This window comes from Sorex fumeus, unplaced genomic scaffold (assembly GCF_029834395.1).
Source record: "Sorex fumeus unplaced genomic scaffold, SorFum_2.1 ptg000128l, whole genome shotgun sequence".
Classification (NCBI taxonomy): domain Eukaryota; kingdom Metazoa; phylum Chordata; class Mammalia; order Eulipotyphla; family Soricidae; genus Sorex; species Sorex fumeus.
The window spans coordinates 40,724,806-40,747,500 of NW_026606185.1; positions in this window are offsets into that span (position 1 = coordinate 40,724,806).

The window sequence follows — 22,695 nt, forward strand, 5'->3', positions numbered from 1 at the left end:
AAATGTGAATGACCTAAACACACCTATCAAAGGCATAGGTTGATTGTATAAACCCAAAACCAGTTTCACATATTTTATTCATATAAAACTAATATAGATTAATAACCAAACTAAAATAAGGTCATTCAACACTATAATACATAGAAAAGGTGACTGATCTATAAAGAAGTTTTTGTATATATACTCAATAGAATATTTTATTTATTTATTTATTTTTTCAGAGGAAATACCTTGTTATATCTTTAATTATTATTATTTTTTATTTTTTTTATTTATTTTTTTAATTTATTTATTGAATCACTGTGGGAAAGGTTACAAAGCTTTCAGGTTTATGTCTCAGTCATGCAAATATCAAACACATTTCCCTTTACCAATACTTATTTTTTACCATGAAGAACCCCAATAAAACCCCACCCCCCACCCCTCCCCGTCCCTGTGAAGCAGATGAATTCTAGTTAACACTCTATCTGCTTTGATTAGATTCATTGTTTCAATAAAAGATTCACCACTATTATTTAGAGTTTACCCCCCCCCCAAATCAGACATGCTGAAAAAGCATTGTGAAGTGATTTCCTTTCTACGGCTGGGTTCAAGAATTAAATGTTGGTTTTGGATTTCTGCTCTTTTACCTATTGACCCTGGAAGTATTTCTAATGAAAGTCAGATAGTTAAGAAATTGGTTTCTGTGTTCTGGAGTCCTGGCCGTGCTGGAGAGCCGCTCGCGGGGGGCAACCGGTGGCCTCGGTAGGGCGTGAAGGGCGGACCGAAACGCCCCCATTCCCGTGAGGTTTTAGTCGCCCCCACACTCCCGGCTCATACCTGCTGTCCACAAGGCTCCCATGTGGCCGCCATCTTTCTTTCCAGAGAGGAGAGGGCGAATGGGGCAACACCCTTTCCCCTCCGGCAGACTTGATGGCCTGGATCAATGCAGAGTCCGTTCACTTTTCTGCTCCAAGCTGCTGGGTTCTGCATTAAGTCCTTGTGCTTCTGGGGCCGTGGCCGTGCTGGAGAGCCGCTCGTGGGGGGCAACTGGTGACCTCGGTAGGGCGTGAAGGACGGACCAGAACGCCCCCCTTCCCATGAGGTTTTAGTCGCCCCCACACCCCCGGCTCATACCTGCTGTCCACAAGGCTCCCATGTGGCCGCCATCTTTCTTTCCAGAGGGAGGAGGGCGGAAGGGAGCAACACCCTTTCCCCTCTGGGCAGAAATGATTGCCTGGATTAACGCATAGTCCTTTCACTTTTCTGCTCCAAGCTGCTGGGTTCTGCATTAGGTCATTGTGCTTCTGGGGCTGTGGCCGTGCTGGAGAGCCGCTCATGGGGGCAACTGGTGGCCTCGGTAGGGCGTGAAGGGCGGACCGAAACGCCCCCCTTCCCATGAGGTTTTAGTCGCCCCCACACTCCCGGCTCATACCTGCTGTCCACAAGGCTCCCATGTGGCCGCCATCTTTCTTTCCAGAGAGGAGAGGGCGAATGGGGCAACACCCTTTCCCCTCCAGCAGACTTGATGGCCTGGATCAATGCATAGTCCGTTCACTTTTCTGCTCCAAGCTGCTGGGTTCTGCATTAAGCCCTTGTGCTTCTGGGGCTGTGGCCGTGCTGGAGAGCCGCTCGTGGGGGGCAACTGGTGACCTCGGTAGGGCGTGAAGGACGGACCGGAACGCCCCCCTTCCCATGAGGTTTTAGTCGCCCCCACACTCCCGGCTCATACCTGCTATCCACAAGGCTACCATGTGGCCGCCATCTTTCTTTCCAGAGAGGAGAGGGCGAATGGGGCAACACCCTTTCCCCTCCGGCAGACTTGATGGCCTGGATCAATGCAGAGTCCGTTCACTTTTCTGCTCCAAGCTGCTGGGTTCTGCATTAAGTCCTTGTGCTTCTGGGGCCGTGGCTGTGCTGGAGAGCCGCTCGTGGGGGGCAACTGGTGACCTCGGTAGGGCGTGAAGGACGGACCAGAACGCCCCCCTTCCCATGAGGTTTTAGTCGCCCCCACACCCCCGGCTCATACCTGCTGTCCACAAGGCCCCCATGTGGCCGCCATCTTTCTTTCCAGAGGGAGGAGGGCGGAAGGGAGCAACACCCTTTCCCCTCTGGGCAGAAATGATTGCCTGGGTTAACTCATCGTCCGTTCACTTTTCTGCTCTAAGCTGCTGGTTTCTGCATTAAGTCCTTGTGTTTCTGGGGCTGTGGCCATGCTCCAAACTTAACTCTGATTTTTAGGGAGAAAGATTGGGTGGTTTACTTCTCATTGATCACTTTGTATATAGAGAGATGTCGCGCGGCCGCGTAAGCGGCCGCGCGGTTTTGAGAAAAAGTCCTCGTTCCCGCATACTCGAGCTGTGTTTGTAGAGGCTTCTGGTCACCAGGGTTCCATCTGGGGGAGGCGGGATGCGGCGCCTACTCCATCTGGAACTTGCCGGTGCTCTCGGCTCTTTTTGGAACCTGTTTTTTCTTTTTTCTTTTCCTCCGGGATCCCGCACCCTCCATGTGTTCCTTCTCTTATTCTGAACGTTTCCTAATTATTATTATTTTTTAATTTTTTATTAGTGAAACACCATGAGATAAGGTTGTAGACTTACAAATTTTTGTGCTTGGGTTTCAGTTCTACAATGATCAAGTACGCATCCCTCCACCAATGCCCATTCTCTACCACCAATGATTCCAGTATCCCTCCCCCCGCCAACCACTCCTCCCACCCCTCCTCTGTGGCAGGGCATTCCCTTTTGTTCTCTTTCTCCTTTTGGGTGCTGTGGTTTGCAAAAGAGGCATTGAGTGGCAGTCATGTTCAGTCTATAGTCTATTTTCAGCATGCATCTCTCATCCTGGGAGGGTCCTCCCAATACCCTTTACTTGGTGCTCCCCTCTCTATCTGAGTTGCCTTCTCCCTCAGCATGTATGGCTGGCCTCCAAGCCATGGAGTGAACCTCCTGGTACTTATCTCAGCTATTCTTGGGTGTTAGTCTCCCAATTTGTTACTTTATATTCCCCAGATGAATGCAGTCTTTCTATGTCTGTCCCTCTCTTTCTGACTCATTTCGCTTAGCATGATACTTTCCATGTAGAACCACTTGTATGTAAATTTCATGACTTTATTGTTTCTAACAGCTGCACAGTACTCCACTGTGTAGATGTACCAAAGTTTCTTTAATCAGTCATCTGTTCTCGGGCACTTGGGTTTTTTCCAGATTTTGGCTACTGTGAATAGTGCAGCAATGAACATACAAGTGCAGATGCCATTTTTTGTCTCTCCAGGATATATTCCTAGTAGTGGTATTGCTGGATCAAATGGGAGCTCAATTTCTAATTTTTTGAGAATAATCCATACTGTTTTCCAAAAGGGCTGAACAAGTCATCATTCCCACCAGCAGTGAAGGAGAGTCCCTTTCTCGCCACATCCATGCCAGCACCAGTTGCTTTTGTTCTTTTGGATGTGGGCCAGTCTCTGTGGTGTGAGATGATATCTCATTGTTGTTTTGATCTGCATCTTCCAAAGGATTAGTGATGTAGAGCATTTTCTCATGTGCCTTTTAGGCATTCAAATTTCTTCTTTGAGAAAGTTTCTGTTGATTTCATCACACCATTTTTTGATGGGTTGGATGTTTTCTTCTTGTGGAATCAATAGAATATTTAAGAAAATGAGAATAACATGCCATATATGAATTTGGGATGATTATGCTTAATTTAAATAAGAAGTGAAATACATTCACCTCATAGTTTTATTTACTTTTTTCAAATGTGGAACATACATAAGCCAAGAAATTAATTGGAAATTTACAATTAAGTAATCCTAAAATACTATATAAAAAAGGTAGTCATTAGAAGAAAACTAAAAGTGAAATAAGAAATGGTTTGAGTAGTGACTGTGATAGAATAAAAGAGCAGAACTTTGGTGATTTTAGTTCCTGGCAGAAAATCTAGTATAAATAGAAAAAAAAAGCCTCTGGTATTTTAATTATAAGACAAAAGTTAAAGCATTGTATTTACACTGTTTAAATAATAAAAGCTAGGGCCAAAGAGATGGTACAGAAAGTTGGAGGCTTTCTTTCCTCTTTCTGTCACTGCCTCCCTCTCTCTCTCTCTCTCTCTCTCTCTCTCTCTATATATATATATATATATATATATATACATACATATATGTATTTTAATTTTATTGAATCACGTTTGGACGAGTCTCATGCATGAAGGAAACGGCAGAGGAACGCAGGAGTGCGGGACCGGGGAGTAGATCTCCAAGCCTGCTCAGACTGGGACTGGGGCCTCCTCCACCCAGATCCCCCATCTTCCAGTATGTAGGTGTTACACTTACCAACTGGCCCCAGTGCCGTGTAATCCCATCAATGGCCAAGACCCAGAGATTATAAAACCCTGCTCCCAGAAGCACGCAGCCGCATTTGCGGCCGCGTGACATCTTATTATCTAGTTCTTACTCTGGAGAACCTGGCAGGCTACCAAAATTATCCTGTCCACATGGCAGAGTTTGGCAAACTACCTGAGGCATATTCAATATGTTAAAAACTAATAACAATGATGGGTCTCATTCTCCTGACCCTGAAAGAGCCTTGAATGTGGCACTTTTTAAAATCTCAGGGCTAGGATGAAGGAGACGTTACTGGGGCCTGCTCGAGGAAATCGATGAACAACAGGATGACAGTGATACAGTGATATAGTGAATTACCATGAGATAGTTACATGCTTTCATGTTTGGGCCCTCTATTTCTTTTAAAATTTAATTTTACTTTTTAAAAAATATAGTCACCACTTTTGTTTACAAAACTGCCAATAATAGGATTTCATGCATACAATGTTTTAACACTGTGTTTGCTTTTCTCTACCAATGTCCCACTGTCCCTTTTCCTTACCACTCACACTCATTATCCTCCACCACAATAAACTCAGTTCTGCAGACTAGTTCTGACCCAATTTCCTGATTTCTTAACAGCACTAGTATAACCTAAAAAAATAATGTAGTGAGGCACTGGTAAACTAATAAATCTGGTTATAACTTTCAGAATTATAAATATACTCATGCCTAAAAATTACAACATGAAATTTCCAAGTGAGTACTGAGGGAGAAAAAAATGAGATTTAGTACATAAGGAGGCAAAAAAATAAAAAACATAATGACACAGAAATGTGAAAAAATAAAAAGTAAGATTTTATATATATTAAAACCCATTAGGTTAGTAGTATTCGTAAAATTTGACTAAGAAAATTAAAAAATAAAATATGTGGATTGAAATTAAAAATGGAAGACCATTTTTGATAAGGAACATGGTCTTCAGAATATGGAAAGGAAAGGATTATGGATTGTTAAAACTCACAGTATGCTGAGAGAATTTTTTGTTGCTAGAATGATGCTAGAATGATACTAGAATGGGCATTGCACTGCTGGTTGAAAATATCCCAAATTATGAAACATATGCTTAAAATTGCCAAATTTTAATTTTTAAGTTAAGTGATAACTATACTTTGAAAAATATTTAAATATTCTGTGCACCATTTAAAGGCAAACTTTTAGCAAAGGAGCTGCTCAATAATTTGTTGAGTTGCTTTAAATGTATTATGAGGAACATCAATTAAAGTCTTTTTGGTGACTTAGGGTTATCATTATCAATGTACTTGACTGGAGCTATAATGTAGTTGTCTCCTTAGGGTCTCTGTTGAGATCTGAACAGTGATTTGTTCTAGCACTAAATGGTCCCCAATTGGGTACTTTGGGAGTTGATTTGTTTCTTCATATGTCTTTTGGATATGTTCATTTCTGTGATTTTATTTTAATTTCTAAACATCTTGCTTAATTATGTGAAATTGGTTATTTTTATTTTTGCATGGTGGGCTTTAATAATTAAAGTTATTAATAAATGTGGGAGAGAATGTATGATTAAGAGAGAACTTTTTAGCTTTAAATTAAGATTTATTAATGGTTAAGGGACTCAATTTAGTGGCTAGTATTCATTTTTACTACTTAAATAAAAAGAATAGAATCAAAATACAATCAACCATTCTTTGTTTATCACATATAACAAGTGTAAATGCCTCTGAAACCTAGTATTTGTGTAACTGTGGAAAATGTTAACTATGAGTTTATATTCCAAAGTGAAGTCATAATTGTGTAAGTTTAAAGACACTGGCTTTTTTGGTATTTACTTAATTAAAAGCTTTATTCTTTTAGTTTTCTGATTGATTTGCCAGAAGTTGAGGGAAAAAATGTTATCTCCACGCAAAATTTCTTCCTCTTAACTTTAACATTACTCAGTGGAATCCCTATGATATCTCTATTGTCTATGATGGAGTGTCTTATAGAGGACAACAATACTGAAAAGGTGGAGAATCAAAATAAAAACTGACATACTCTTGACAGTGATGGTTGTGACAGAGACCTACTTATCAGCAGTCTCAGAAGTGAGAGCAAGTCTCAGAAAGAGTGAGAAGTGATAAGATCCTCACTCATCTGTGTAGCATTTGGGGTACAAATTTGGGTCTGGACACATTTACACCTTAGAAATGGCTTTACTCTAAAATTCTAGAAACAGCGAATTGAATTAGTCTCAGAAAAAGAACTGAGATTTTGCTAGGGAGGACTGTGATCACACTTTCAAACAAGGTTTTAAATAGGGTCTTTGAGGACACTTTTGTGCCCACTTCAATATAATATGGAAGCAAGTCTGATGGTCGGTTGAAACTTACCAAGGACTCTAGTCTAAGCAGATCCAGAGGGCACTGTTACATTTCTCTGAAATTTAGGCATAAGGATAGGGACAAAATGGAAACTACACTTAATAGATAAGCTAGATCACCAAATAATTATCTAATAGAGGACAGAGCCATAGTACAGTGGGTAGGGCATTTGCCTTGCTCTCAGTTGAGTAAACTCTGAGCACTGCCAGGTCTGACCCTAAAACAAACAACAACCAAAAAAGAAAATCCAATAAAAAAAGATGGTAATGCTGACCTTATTGATTTGATTATCTGGTACATCTAAAAGAAAATACATACACACTCACATAACTCCTAATTTTTGTCCATAATTTCTTCACTCCTTTTTTTATTTTTTGTATCAATTATTTCAACCTTAAAGAGAGAGAGAAAGCAAACAAATAGACCCTATGCTGCTACTCATGCATGGATCAATGCATTAATTTATTCTCCTCTGATTCAGTACTTTAAAAGTTACTATATTGGACATTTTGAGAATAAATTACCAAATATATGTTTGTTACTACAGAATTGTTTACAGAAAAAATGAGTAGTAAGAAGGTAGGATGAGGAGGTATCTCTGTTTCCCCTGATTGTCCAAATAAATGCAGAGCACAATTCATAAACTTAAGTATTTTACAGAAGAAACAAGATTCAATGATTTTTTTTTCTAATTGTTTTTTTTCTGCTAGATATTTAACCTTACTATATTAAAATCAGGATAAACCTACTCAACACAAAATATAGATTGATTAAAAAACATAGTGTGCTGCAATTTTTATATATAATATATTTTTATATAAAAGTCTCAATATATTGAGAAGTTTTACCAGGTTCTTATTTGAAATAAATCTGAGTGTCAATGAATTGGAGGCCATAGTTTTTTCCATAAATAATACAAAACCTCAAGAAGAGTTTCCCAGAAACTGAGCCATCATTAGAATTATTCAAAGAATGAAAACTTCTCCTGAAAGGAATTTTCAATAGCTCATTTGCTATGTAAACAAATTGTGTGTCCTGAAGGTATGGTTGGAGTATATAAAATATTTAAATGTTGATATCTTATAGATTCTAGGAAGAAGAATAAATTTATAAGCAAGCATTTTCTAGAGCAGTAGGAGACCCTATGGTTCAATGAGCCTTACATTAAAAATTAGACAAGGTAAGATAAATTAGCCTGGAGGGTACTCTGGGCATGAATTTTATGACCAGTATCATCATGGCTGTGTGCTGGATGCCCGTTTGCCCTTTAGGAATTGGAGAAAATGAAGACTATATTTACCCACCAACCCATGCAGATGAAGCTAATTTATATCACTGAGTAGAAAATAAGAGGTAAGAAAGATGAATGGAAATCATCAGTGAGTGATGACAGCACATCATTATTACCAAAGTTAACCATTCTCGTATAATTTTTGTACAATTATTGTGCCAAATGTTTTCCTGTGTTTATTTTTGCATAGTATTTGAGATAATTCTCTCATAAAGACTTCAGTTTTATTCTGTAAAAACAAAATCAAAAACAAAAATGACTTCCAGGGCCTGGGTGAGGCCATGCTTACTCAATGTGATAATACCAGTGTTTTGAACTCTGAAGTAGGTATGGAGGCAGGCACCACTACACACTATGGACTCACTTTTCAAATCTACACAGTGAATGGATCATTCAATCCATGGATCATCAAGCAGATACTGATATACAAAAATTCTGCTGAGGGAGCAAAATCAGACCATGTTATTTCCAGGCTTTTAGGTCCTATCAAGGATTGCTCCTCTTCAGTAAGACATCCACACAGGCATCAGAAGAGCTCACCAATAATGGAGAAGAGATTTTACAAGGTGAATCACATGATAATGAGGTTTTGGGGCTAATTGATTTCATTAGGTATCTGAGACTGAGGAAATCTTAAGATTAATTCCAGCTCTCATCCATGAATATGCTTTGCTCTCTGATACCCTAATATGATCTCATATTACCAAATGTACTTGATAGGAAATCTGTAAGAGAAGTATTATTATTATTTTATAATGATCATGATGAAGAGTCTCACCAACAGACCACCACTGCCATCATCATCATCTTTGCCTACAAAACAACTGTGTTCATGTAAATTAACTCACAAATAAGAGCATAGTTCTGGAGCTTGAACTAGGTTCTCTGACTTTAGAAAGAGAGAGTTCTTTTTAATAAACCACTAGTTTATTAAAGTGAAAATAACAGGTGCATAGATCCATTCAGTAAAACAATATCTATAGAGAGCTTGTAGATTAGATGCTTAGCATATACTGATTTGCTAAATCATTGAATAAGTGGATGCATACGTGAATATTCTTCAATATTTGCAAATGTATAACTCATGCCATCCTGAAACTATGACATTTTAATTTTTTTCCCATGAAAGGCATAGCATCAAATCTTATCCTGTGGGAAGAAGAATCTGTTCCAAAGTGGATGGTTATTTACATCATCAATTACTCTCACACAAATTCTATCTTTGATTAAGAAATAAGTGATGGTAAAACATTGGATACGAAGCAAAGAATTTCTTCTGTTGCAGGCAAAGTGATAGAGGAGCCCTGATAATGTATATTGGGCAAAATGTCTGGGACTTAAGCCAGTCCAAGGACATAAAGGCCTTTGAGATAAAATTCCTATCAGGAGCCCAGAAAACCATTGAGGTGCAGAATTCCAGGCCCTGGTCAAGGATGGCTTCCTAAAAGGAGAAGCAATATCTGAACATCTGTCTGGAGAAGCACCTGGAAAGCACAGACGAAGGTTACTACAGCAGCTCAAGAATGGACCACCAGGAGTTTAAGGTGTTTCCCCCTGAGGAAAAGCCTCACCAACTCCTCCTTGTGTAAAGAATTTGGGATAAAGGCAGTTATGTAAATTTAACCTTCTCTTAAAAAGCCACTCTAGTTTTCTTGTTTCTTCTCATTTTGGAGAAACTCAAGTTCTCTCCTTCCCTCCTTGTATTTCCAAGATAAACTTTTTTTTACTTCACAAATTATCTTCTCCTGAAATTTTTTCTGTGAGGGAAAGGTAACAAACTTGAAAAGGCAGGGTAAGATGTAGGACTGCCTTTCCTTCCTGCAGAGAGCAATTCCTAGTCCCACCCGGGGTTCCTCAGCTCCCCAAGAAACTGCGGCTGGAGCTATAGAACAGCGGGTAGGACGTTTGGCTTGCACGTGGCCAACCCAGGTTCGAGTATCAGCATACCATATGGTCCCCCAAGCACTGCCAGGAGTAGTTCCTGAGTGCAGAGTCAAGAGTAACCCCTGTGCATCGCCAGGTGTGACCCAAAAAGAAAAAAAAAAAAAAGGAATGCTTCTTCTCTGCTCGACCCACCTTGGCCACTCAGAGAAATACTTGGCATGAGTCAGGAGTCAGGATTGGGGGTAAAGTCCGCTTTGAGTACTGGTCCCATGAGGTCTTGGTCCAGCTGCACCTCAAGTTCACTGTTCTCCATGGAGCAGGTACAGATCCCTGCCATCTGAGTTCTCAGGGAGACATGGACTCAGGCTAGAGTGGAAAGGAAAGTCAGTCCTAACTTCCCCACCATTCTTCAAGGTTTCTCACTTTCCCTAACAGAAAAGAGTTTCAGGAGGAACTGATACAGTGAAGCAGATGGTTTTTAATGAAAGAAATTTAGAGAGGAGTTGAGAAGGGAGACAAAGAGAGGGACACGTGTTCAAGAGAGAACACAGGCTTCTCCAAGTAAAAGCAGAGGAGAGAAATACTTGTTTAAGAGAGAACAAGGGATTGAAAAAGCAAGCAAACCTTCAACTGCTTTCGGGAGGAAGTTCTTTGCAATTCTTCACATTCTCTGCCTACATAAAATCTGTGAATTATGTGCATGTGTGTATTTATGCATTGTCATAGGAAAGCCTTGCACTATTAATGGTCTTTACCATGTCTCACCATGACCCAAGGGTTCTTCTGTAGCTTCTCTTTTACTGATGGTTCACCCTTCTCTAGGTGGGGCCTCAGGTTCTCCATCTTAAAGAAGCACAAGATTTGCATTTTAAAGGTCTTTATGCCTTGGGCTATTTCAGGGCTGGGTATTTTTTTTTTATTTTATTTTCCCAAACTCAGTTCAGGAACCTCTTATCCAACTGCCTGCAACAGGCCCTAATCTCTAGAATATATTATCCTGGATATTTGGTTATACTTGATGTCCCTGGACCGCACGGGTGGCTCATGTGAAGTGGGAGAAGAAAGACAGTTGCTTCCTCCCTATACGCCTCTGCCACCCAGGACCCAGGGTTACTGGGTTCTTGTCTCACTCGCAGAAAGGAATTTCAGGAGTAGACAAGCAGTGAAGCAAAACAGATTTTATTTGGAGGACTTGAAGGTGTGGAGAAGAGATGATGAGGTGCAGGGAAATACAGAGAGAGAGAGAGAGAGAGAGAGAGAGAGAGAGAGAGAGAGAGAGAGAGAGAGAGAAACATGCTCAAGAGAGAATGCAGGCTTCTCCAAGGGGAGAGAGAGCCTCTACACACACCCCAGCATTAGACATGAGAGTACACCTCTTAAGAGAGGAGATGCAGATGACACAAGTGCTTGGGTACCACAAGAGCTCAGCCACATGGGCACAAGCAGCACGTGTGTGCCCTTCCTTTGTTCAAGGTGGCCTTTATAGGGTTTCTCCAACCTGCCCCAACGTGGGCCCTTTCCTAAGGAGGATACCAGGGGAGTTGGGAATAGTGCTAGTCTTCTTTGACATTTCTTTCCTGGCCTTTTGTTCCTGCAGAAACTTCTCTGGGTCTATTGCTGTAGATAGGTGAGGGTCTTACCAGGCCTTAGTTATTGTTTTTCCTTTTTCTGCAGGGCTGGATTTTGCCATTGCCTTGGGAGAGGGCCTTCTCTGTCTACCTTCCTACATCATACTGTGTATTCTGTCTTTATATCTAGATTACCATTTTATAAATAGCGGGCACTCAGTAGACTCTTGTTAAAGGTATTGGCCTTTAATCTTAACTATGAATGGGGCGGGGGGAATTTAGAGTGCAAATAACGTCAGTGGACCCCATGGGTGGCTCACCTGAGTCAGGAGGGGGAAGATCGTCACTTTCTCCCAACCGCCTCTGCCACCCAGGATCCAGGGTTACTGGGTTCTTGTCTCACTTGCAGAAAAAAATTTCAAGAGTGGATAAGCAGTGAAGTAAAACAGATTTTATTTGGAGAGGTTTTGAAACTGTTGAGGGGGAGAGAATGAGGGAAAGAGAGAGAGGGGGAGAGAGAGAGAGAGAGAGAGAGAGAGAGAGAGAGAGAGAGAGAGAGAGAGAGAGGGAGGGAGAGGGAGAGGGAGAGAGGGAGAGGGAGAGAGGGAGAGGAAGAGAGAGAGAGAGAGAGAGAGAGAGAGAGAGAGAGAGAGAGAGAGAGAGAAATGTGCTCAAGAGAGAACACAGGCTTCTCCAAGAGTGGAGAAAGCCCCTACACAAACCCCAGCATTAGAAAGGAAAGCATAAAAGTACACATCTCAAGAGGGGAAGATGAAGGAGGGAGGCACATGTGCTCAGGCACTGCATGTACTCGGCCACGTGGGCACAAACAGCACAAGGGCTTGGGCAGCATATGTGCACCCTTCCTTTGTTCAAGGTGATTTTTATAGGCTCTTCTCAGGTAGTCTTGGTCCAAAAGTTCTGGAGTCTTCTTGGGGCAGAATAATTAAAGTTAATATGATTAAAGGAGAGGTACAAGGATTTTCCAGGAGAGGCACTTCTTGGGGAGGGGTCCAATCTCCTCAGGTTCTGCTGAATATCTTATCAGGTCTTTGTTTTTCACAGGGTGGATCAGAATTGAAGTTTTCCTTCCCAGAAGTTTTGTTGACCCTGGTTTTATTGCCAAGGGCCTTTCCCTGTCTACCTGCCTACATCACAAGCAGAGAAAATTCAGGAAATTGCTCCTAGTGTTACAGACAGATAGGGAGGCCCCAGGAAATAAATTTTTGGGAAATGATGAAACAAAGAGAAATTGCCCAGCACTGAAGTATCCCAGAGGTGTGAAGAACACAGACCCCATTTGAGAGGAAATCTTGAGCTATTTGGCCAGGAGAAGCTGAGCAGAGACCAGGGTGGAATCTCTCAGAAAAGAAGAAGCAGAGGGAAGCTCTAAAGACCCTGATAAGAGTATGGAAGGGCCGAGGAGAGTGCTGGCTTTCCCCAGGACAATGCCCAGGTTGGCTTTCACTTATGCAGAAATATATGCAAGACAATTTGGAGGAACTGTCATTCTCTAAAAAGTCATTTCATGTGTTTTTCCCCTCCAACTGGAAAAGCCTGTTGTCTCTGTTCTCTCTTAAACACATAACATTTTTTCTTTCCACTCATGTCTCTCTAAATTTCTTTTAGTAAGAAATTTTGCTCCATTATTTAGCCTACTCCTAGAATTTTTTTTTGTAAAAGAATGCAGCAGGAATGTAATGTCTGACGTTAGGAATGACTTTGCCTTTCCTCCAAAGAGAGTTCCTCGCTCCTGCTTGAGCACAGCTTCTACGAAGTCAGGTTGAGGTCACGGGACCCATTACCTTTAGATGCAGTTTGGCAGCTACCTTGAGTGGCTAGTAGGATGTAATTGTCCATGCCACATAGATGTGCAGAACAGATTTTACCAGTCCAGACCCATGCCAGATGTTTCCCAGGGTGGCTAAGGTGGGTTCCAGCAGAGAGAGAAAAAAACTTATTTTTCAAAGTTACTTCTCTTCCTCCCTTGCTCCTCACTTTTCTAAGCCACTTTGGAAAAAAAATTGCAACATTTCTCTCATTCTCAGTGAAGTAAAGATGACCTGAGTATAGCACAGGAGAGGACAGGGTCATGGAAATTTTATAGATGCTTAAGGGAAGAGATGAATAGAAAATTAATCATATGGACTGTGACCACTGCTCAGAAAGACTCATATGTAACATGTAGCCAAGAATGATAAATTAGAGAATAGGTGGGCTAAAAAGAGTGAATACAACAAGTATTAAGGTCTTATTTTGTGGACACTTGCAAACACTAAATACTAGTAATTGTTGATTGAACACCCATGGTACAGAGAATAAGTTCAGTCTTGGGAGCATGACTGAATTGATTTAGTGGATATCCATCACTTTCATTGAAGCCAGCACTATTGATATTCATATATGTGCCACAGGTCACTGGAAGGCAGTCTGACATTATATTCTCATTCCTACTATCAAATACAGTTAATTCCTTTCTTCCATTCCACAAAGCATTTAGGAGGTCAAAAAGTATGAGGCTATTGAAGAATAATCTTAGAGTGTGGCTATTATTGCCAACTAGAGAGAACGTATGTTTGCATCCTACTGTGCTCACTTAAAATATATACCAAAACTCAGATTAGCTATGAATATGTACTTGAAACCCTTGCAAATAAAAAAAGAAGGGACAGAAGATGATCTCCCAGATAAATTAGAGATTAAGGGACATTTCCACTGTAGCACTGTAGCACTGTCCTCCCGTTGTTCATTGATTTACTCGAATGGGCCCGGTAACATCTCCATTGCGAGACTTGTTGTTACTGTGTTTGGCATATCGAACACATCACGGGTAGCTTGCCAGGCTTTGCTGTGTGGGCTAGATACTCTCGGTAGATTGTGGGGCTCTCCGAGAGGGGCGGAGGAATCAAACACGGGTCGGCCCAGTCGGCTGCATGCAAGGCAAATGCCCTACCCACTGTGCTATCGCTCTAGGGACGTTGCCAATAAGAAAAAAATTTCACTGAGAGGTACCAAACTGGTAGGGAAAAGATTTCTAAGGTGCAGAACTTTGGCTTGGGAAACAGGGAGGGCTACACAGAACACCTTGCACAATATTCCTCTTCTCACTTAGAGGCTCTGAGGGAAAAATCCTGTGGTGAGTTCCACTCACCCGGAGCTTATAGCTGAGCTAACTGGGAGCTGAGAAATCCTTGCGTAAGCCCAGCAAATGAACAGGCCTGACCTAAACAGACTTCTTCTGATAACTAGGAAGCAAGCATCACCTCATTAATCAGAGAGCACTCTAAAGACTTCTCAAAGTAGAGTCAGCTATCAAAGGGATCTTCTCTGGATTTTGCATCACTGTTTAGTTCCAAGGACACCACACTCTAATATAAGGTCCCCGTTCATACTTAGATGACCATAGAAGAGTATGCTAGAGGACAACATGGCTGGCTACCACATGGCAGAGTCTGGCAAACTCCCCGTGGTGTACCCAATATGCCAAATACCAGTAACAATGATGGGTCTCATTCTCCTAATCCTGAAAGAGCCTTGACTATGGCACTTTTTAAAATCTCAGGGCTAGGGCGAAGGAGACGTTGCTGGTGCCTGCTCAAAGCAATTGACGAACAACAGGATGATCGTGATCATGATCGCTAGAGGTTTCTAGGCACTAGAAACTTTGAACCTCCAGATTCCAGTTTGAATCTCTTCATCTTGGGACACAGATATGTCAGGATAGTTTGATCTCGAATACCCAGATAACAAAGCTACTGCTGACATATTTCAACATGGGGAAAAAATTTTTTTTCTTTTAAAATTAGATTTAAGAAAGGAATGCCTATGCTCATCACTATTGTTTAACACAGTATTTTATGATCTAGTTACAGTAATTAGATAAAAAATTTAAATGAAAGGAATCAAAACTTGAAGAATAGGTGTAAATCTTTGCTATTTGCAAATAATGTAATTAGATTACATATCGAATCTTAAAGACTTCATTAAAAATGTTAGGAGCAATATACAAATACAGTTAAGTGGCAGACTAGAAACTCAATATGTAAATAATGTTGCATTACTATATAACAAAAGGATGGTCCAGAAGAAAGGAAATTGTAAATTCCATTTACAATTTAATCAAGAAAGAATCAAGTACTTAGATAGGAATCAACTTTATTTTACTAAGGAGGTGAAATACTTATATATAAAATATCACTATTATAAAGAATAATACAGAAGGAAATTGAAAATATCACAGTCTTGTGAATTCCAAAATAGAAAATTATTAAAATGACCATATGACCCAAAGAACTTACAAAAACAAGATTTCTACCAAAATCTCAATGCCATTCTTCAATGTTATAAGACCAAATTACTAATATTTGCATGGAATCACAAAACTCCCTGAATAGCCTAAATAATTTTGAGAAAAATGAAGATAATCCCGACTTTAGAATATACTACAAAGCTATAGTTATCAAGAAGTGTTATGCTGTAATAAAAGCATACATTCAGAATAATGGAAAATATTTAAAGTCCAGAAGTGTGTGCTCGAAGATATAAGAAAAAAATTATGATAAATGAACTCAGATCATAAAATGGAGAAATAAAATGATCCTCAACAAAAGGTTGAGAAAAATTGTATATTGAACTGCAAAAAAAAATGAAATTGCACAATTCTTTTATGCCATATATAAAAATCACTCAAAATGAAACAAAGACTTTGATATTTAATTCAGATTCATAAAATAAATCTTAAAAAGTTTATGTAAAACACTCCATGGTGTTGGCTTTGGTCGTGTCTTTAGTGATTGGATGTCAAGCTATTTGACACCATTGGCAAAGAAAATGAAAGCAAATTGAACAAATATGATTACACTGTACCAAAATTTTTCTGTACTATGAAAAGATTTATTAGTATTACAAAAAGATGTCCTATGGAATGAAAGATCATATTGTTCAACATTTACTGACAAAGCTTTAATATCTAACATATATAAAGGGCTCAGAAAACTGTAAAAATGAACATTAATGGTAAAGAGGGGGAAGATATAAACACAAAGCTCTTCAGAGAAAACATTCATAGCCAAGGGGCACATAAACAATTTTTATCATTTATTTTCATGGGAATGAAATGAAAATCCCAATGAATGACTTATCACCGCAAACTAGTAAGAAAGGTCCATATAAAAAAGGTCAGAAAGAAATAAGCCCTGAGTGAGCAAGGACAGAAAGGAATCCTTATTCACTGTCAGGTTCATATTCATAGAGGTTGTGTTAACTTATTCAGCATCTATGGAATACTTAATGTAGATTTTTCAAAATATTAAAAATGGGCCTACTGTATGACCCAACAATTTATCTATTAGGTATCCAAAGAATTGAAAAACACTAGTTCAAAAGATATTTCACTGCTGTTTGTTGTGGCACTGTTTATAATAACTGAAAATTCTAGAAAAAATAAAATATTAAATAACACATCTGTAAAAAGAGACGTATAAATACACAATATGATACTACCCAGTCATAGAAAAAAAATATTGCCTCTTACAACAACATGGATGCAACTGAACGGTGTAATGCTAAGCCAAATAAGTCAAACTGAGAAAGAAATATACAACAGTACAGTGGGAAGGGTGTTTGTCTTGCACAGGACCAATCCAGGTCTGATTCCCAGCACTCCATTAGGTCCCCCAAGCCAGCCAGTAATGATCCCTGAGCACAGAACCAGGAGTAGGCTCTGAGCACTACCAGGTGTGATCCCAAACCTCAAAATTAGTTAATTAATAAATTAAAAAAAACAACCTACTGTTTTCACTCATGTGGCATATAAAGAGACAAAGATGTGAAAAAAAATCATTGGACTCTAACCACAGAATTCAGGTTACTAAGAAGAACTATGGTAGGGGACATTCATACCTCTTTGGACTATGGTAGAGGATATTGACACCATATTGATAGGTGTGGTCTGTTACCTTGAACTCCTAAACTACATATTGTGGTGTGGTACATTGTACCCCTAGAGTGTACAAGTGTTTCAACTTTTGTAAACCTATGTTCTCTTTATAGAAATAAAGAAAGAATAAAAACAATTATTTTAATTCTTTAAAATTTACAGGTAACGTAGTATTTGAAATGAACCAAGAAATGTGAAGCACTCCAGTGACATTGAGCAGATAGATATATAGATGATATATACATGCTAGAAATAAAACTTTCAGATGACATCCTTCCCTACCCTTAGCAAGAAAAAGAATTATGCTACAATCCTTGAAGAGAATTTTTCTTTTGTTAAAGTCACTGAAAACGGTTTGGAGGTCGATGTTGTTTCAGGTGGAAATATACCTTTCTAAATGCCAAATCCTGCTCTTCTTAACAAAATATTTATGCTCAGCAATTGTTTAACTAAAATGCTATTTTTTGTGATACTTAGAGTTTGCCCAACCTTTATCTTCACCCTGAAGGTGACAAAGAAATTTCTTTTTAAAAGACACCAAAATGATATTCAAATTAAATGGAATAGCAATGAAGTGACAGTAGGCCCTGCCTCATAAAAGAGTTCATCAGTTAGCTTTTGTAAACTTCATAAAGCTCTTTGCAAGGTTTTCTTACATGTCTCAGCTATTGTCTTTGTTTCCATTATGTGCACATTATCTTGTGCCTTTTCCTCTTTTTTTTTGTTTTAGCGACCCAAATTAAAAAGCCATTATCCCATTAGGTTTCATTTCTAATGCTGATAACATTCAGTACATCACCAAGTCCAAATAATTTTATAGTCTCTCAAATGTATATATCTATTCAATAAATATCTTTTAGGCAATTTGGTATGTATCAGTCACATGTGTGTACATCAGAGATACTGAGTGAAAAGGATGATGTTCTCTTGAAATTTCCTTTGAGAGTCAAATGATAAATAAACAGAATAATTGCATTGTATAGGTACCTTATGAATATGACAAAATAAAGGGTTGTGATCTAATAGAGTAACATTTATCTGAGACCTGGATGATGTGAAGGAATCAGCTACAAATACCTACAGGAAAAGCTATTTATCAAAATTTCCAAGGTGGTGGAATGGGAGGTATAAAGACCCAGGATGATGTGTAGTTTTACCCATTTAAGAGAGAACAGAGGATATTTGTGGCTTCAGAAACTAACCTTTGCTTCTGAAAGACAAGCAGACAAAAGATTCAAGAGAGCTGTGATAAAGGTTTTTGATTTATTAAAAAATAGAAATAAGAAGTCATTAAAACTTTGGAAAAATAGAAATGAAAATCCAAAGAATACATTATTTTTAATGGTTTTGTTTGTTTTTGAACCATACGTGGTGATCTTCAGGGCTTAGTCCTGGCTCTGTGCTCATGATTAACTCCTGTTGGAGCTTGGGGTACCCCATGGGATGCCAGAATAGAATCAGAGTTGGCTGTATGCTAAATAAGGGTACTAATCACTGTACAATCACTCTGGACTATCTAAATTATTTTGAAAGATTTGAAAATTGAATGACAGCCATGATCATGGCTTTGATAAGGTTCTAGCTTTGGATAGAAATTGCAAATTCTTTGTTTATTAGGGATATACAAGTAATATAGATTTATCATGGGCAGTATATAAAACAAGTTAAGAAATTAGGATTGGGCCTAAGTTTTTGATCAAACAAATAGGAAATTGTATCTTTTGGTCTTATTGCTCTAACATCATCTTTCACCCAAATCTCTGATATAATCTAATGTTTTGTCCACCAAACTTCAGGTCCTCTAAAATCCATCATCCAGTGAGTTTTGAGCATGATTCATAGAGAAAACAATAAGCCTTCATCATTCCATTTCTCATAACCTTTCAATGACTACCCATTACTCAGGAGAAACGGCAAACTCCATTATATTATGGCTGAAAATGTGGTAGCCAGAATTTTATGATGAACCTTGATCTTCTATCCCTTGGTACAGTAAGCCTGTAAAGTCCCCACCCCTGGAATGTACCTAACACTGTGAATGTGACATATATTTCTCCCATGTTTAAATCATACCAATATCAATTGAATGTTGCACTAGGTGGCCTGACAGAGCATCATCTTGGAAATGGAAACTAGTTATTATAAGAGACTCTTCTGCTGACCTCTAAGAAGTAACTCATCCTGGCTCTTCCAGAAGGGAGGAAGTGCATTTTCCAGCAACTGTATAGGTTTTATTGAGTACCTCAAGACACATATGGGAAATTGCTTCAGTCACACCTTGATTAAGAACACTGTAGGACTTGAGCAACACTGTGAGCTTATCCATTCCTGGATTCTCGACCCATGGAAACTCTGAGAATATATGTGCTCTGTTTTAAGATGCTAAGATTGTAGTAATATGTTACAGCAGCCACGGGAAACTAATGCAAAGGTCTTTCATGTCTGACCTCTATTGATTTCCAACTTTATCAGTCATCTTAACTGGTCTCAACATTTATATTTCAAAAGCACTAAATGATTTACAGATCCTGGACTCTACCTCACTGTCTTTTACTCTCCTGCCCATGGTAGTACTGAGCCTTCTTTCTAGAATTTCTTCCCTCTCTCCTTACCTAATGTCTTCTTAAAACCACTTACTTGGGAAAGTTCCATTAACAGTTCATCATTATTCATTAATTCACTCTTCCATACATGTATTGAGCATCCACTTCATATAGTATCAGCATAGAGGGAAATGGAAACATCTGCCCTCACTTCCAGGACAATCCAGTGGGAAACTCTAAGCTCAAGTTGGGATAGAGTTTTATAATAGAAAATTTAGACCAAAAATGTAACAGTGAGTTCCCACATAACTTTCCTGGCTCATTCTCAACATTTATCATCACTTGGAATCTTTTTTCCAAAGATTTTAATTACTGAAGATAAGGATAGTATTTAATGCTCTGTATCTAATACCTTACCCCATTTCCTTTTGGAGATGCACAATAATTTTGATAAATAAATGAATATAGAATATGTTAGCTTCTGTTGACTCCTCTGAAAGCCAGAGAAAAAAATGAGAACTAAAAATAACGCCCTCAAAAAACCCCCACAAAACCTCAAATCCACTTTTTCTCTAAATCAATAGGCCATGTCCTAGAGATATAGTTTTCAATAGAATGAAACCTTAATTAACTAGCAGCTCCTGGAATATTTTCAGTATTTTTGAACATCTCCTTTAAGTTTCCTTGATCCCCCAAATGACTAACCAATCTGCCTTACTAGATTTCTAATCACGAGGGGTCCCTATGTCCTTCTAGCTCCTTGTTTATTTCAGTCCTCCTGGGTTTACTTAACACTGAGTTTCTTTTCATCCCATTCTTTTATTACTACTTCTCTTGCACAGATTTCTGTTATACAGGTATTTGTTCATTTTGAAGATTCCCATCAAATACGAATACTTATTTTAAAGTTCACATAATTTATTTTCTACTCTTTGAATCTGGATGAAATGTAGGCACTTAGATCCCATTACAGCCGGGGCAGATATAAACCACACTCTGTCAGTTAGACTCAAGGGATAGAATATGAATTGGAAGAGAGTAATTTAAAGAAGTGGGTCCCTATGGAATCCTTTTTAGGAGATAGCACTTGCATCTGTTTGGGGGAATAATCGTATCAAAGGTTCTAGCAGAAGTGTGTGGGCTTGGCAGAGAAACCAGGTTATCTCCATTGGAGCCACTTGTGAATATAGCTTTTGACATTCTTCTGTGCTGCATATCCTAGAGATACTGAGCTATCCGATATTTTCCAGTGAAGGAATATAGCCATAAAAGCTAGTTTGTATTTGTGATAATTAAGAATCTTGTTGCACCTCTTGTGATTTCCTCTCCATTGTAGTGGGGAGTTCACCCTTTTCAAGTGATGTGCTTGATGCTTTTATCATTTACTATCCACCAAGTCATTGTCCCTAATTGTCTGCTAAACTCCCAAACATTCACACACAAAGGGTAAAAGTACAAGACCACCAGATGTAGATCTTCATCTGGTGGTGATGATGCAGAGAATGCTGTGAACATCTGAGTGGTCCTCTTCCCCTGATAGCTAATATGCTAATATAAGGAAACCTTGATGTTTCCACATCTACCCCCCACCACCCACGCCATGTGCCACAACTCTTAAATCATAAGCTTTTGAATTTTGCACAAGAAAACATAAATTCAGGGGCTCAAATATAATAACAAACCTTGTTATTTAGGCTAATTTAGTTATAAAACCTACTCCTCTCATCTGGACTCCTACCAAAGCACTTTCATGAGTATGGGAAATGATGAAATGTGGAATGTACCAAAGCATCTGGTGAACTTGTTCTAGTGCAGATTGGCTACTTCTCTGTTCTGGTTTTAAGAAAAGTCACTCATTCAAAGTGGGCACCTTTCCTATAAAATAGGAATACTGGTACTCTCCCTGCAAGGGAGGTGGGGATGAACATGGCATATTTGTTACAAATTGTCAATCATCTTTTGCTGAATAGAGTCCTAGATACCAACTGCAGGAGGAGGAGAAAACATTAGGGCTATATTAGCTGAATGACTCTTTCTCACCTCTCTCTTCAGCTATGACAGACAAGACACTGACAGCATCTGGGTTCCCACATAAACAGATGTCTACATGAAACAAGGCAGGAGGCCCATGTTAAATAATGAAGATAGAATACATTAATTGCACCATGATAAGTAACTATCATAAAATATGACCATTATATGATTGTTATTACTTTTACTACATTATTCATGCTGACATAAATATAACATCCCACTAGTCATCAGTGTCATACTGTTTTTATAGAGAAGAAAAATGGAGCTCAAAACATTTAATGACCTAATGGTCAAATCTCTAAAATACCAAAATAATGGTTGGCAATACATAAAAGTAGGCTGGCAGATTTGCCAATGAGACAGCTTAATGACAGCCACATTTTAATTTTTTTTACTTCATATTCTGTTGACACTTTCCTTGCATCACCGTGAGAAGGAATGCATCATAACCTATGGGATTGAGAAGAGAATATGATAAATAATATGGGCTTAGAAAACCAAACATAGGGTTACAGTTCTACTTTTTGAATTCCATTTGAAACTTGAAAATAGATGTTTAGATCAACACCAGCTCCACAAATAATAAAAATCTGATATATTTTCTCATATGACTAATTATGGTAACTAATATCTCATATGAAGTGTCAGGATTTTAACTTCATATAAAATTTACGAAAATAAACTTCAAAGGCAACTGTACTCCAAAAAACAAAATTGTTAACATCAATATAAAATTTAATAAATTAAAATTCTTGTTCT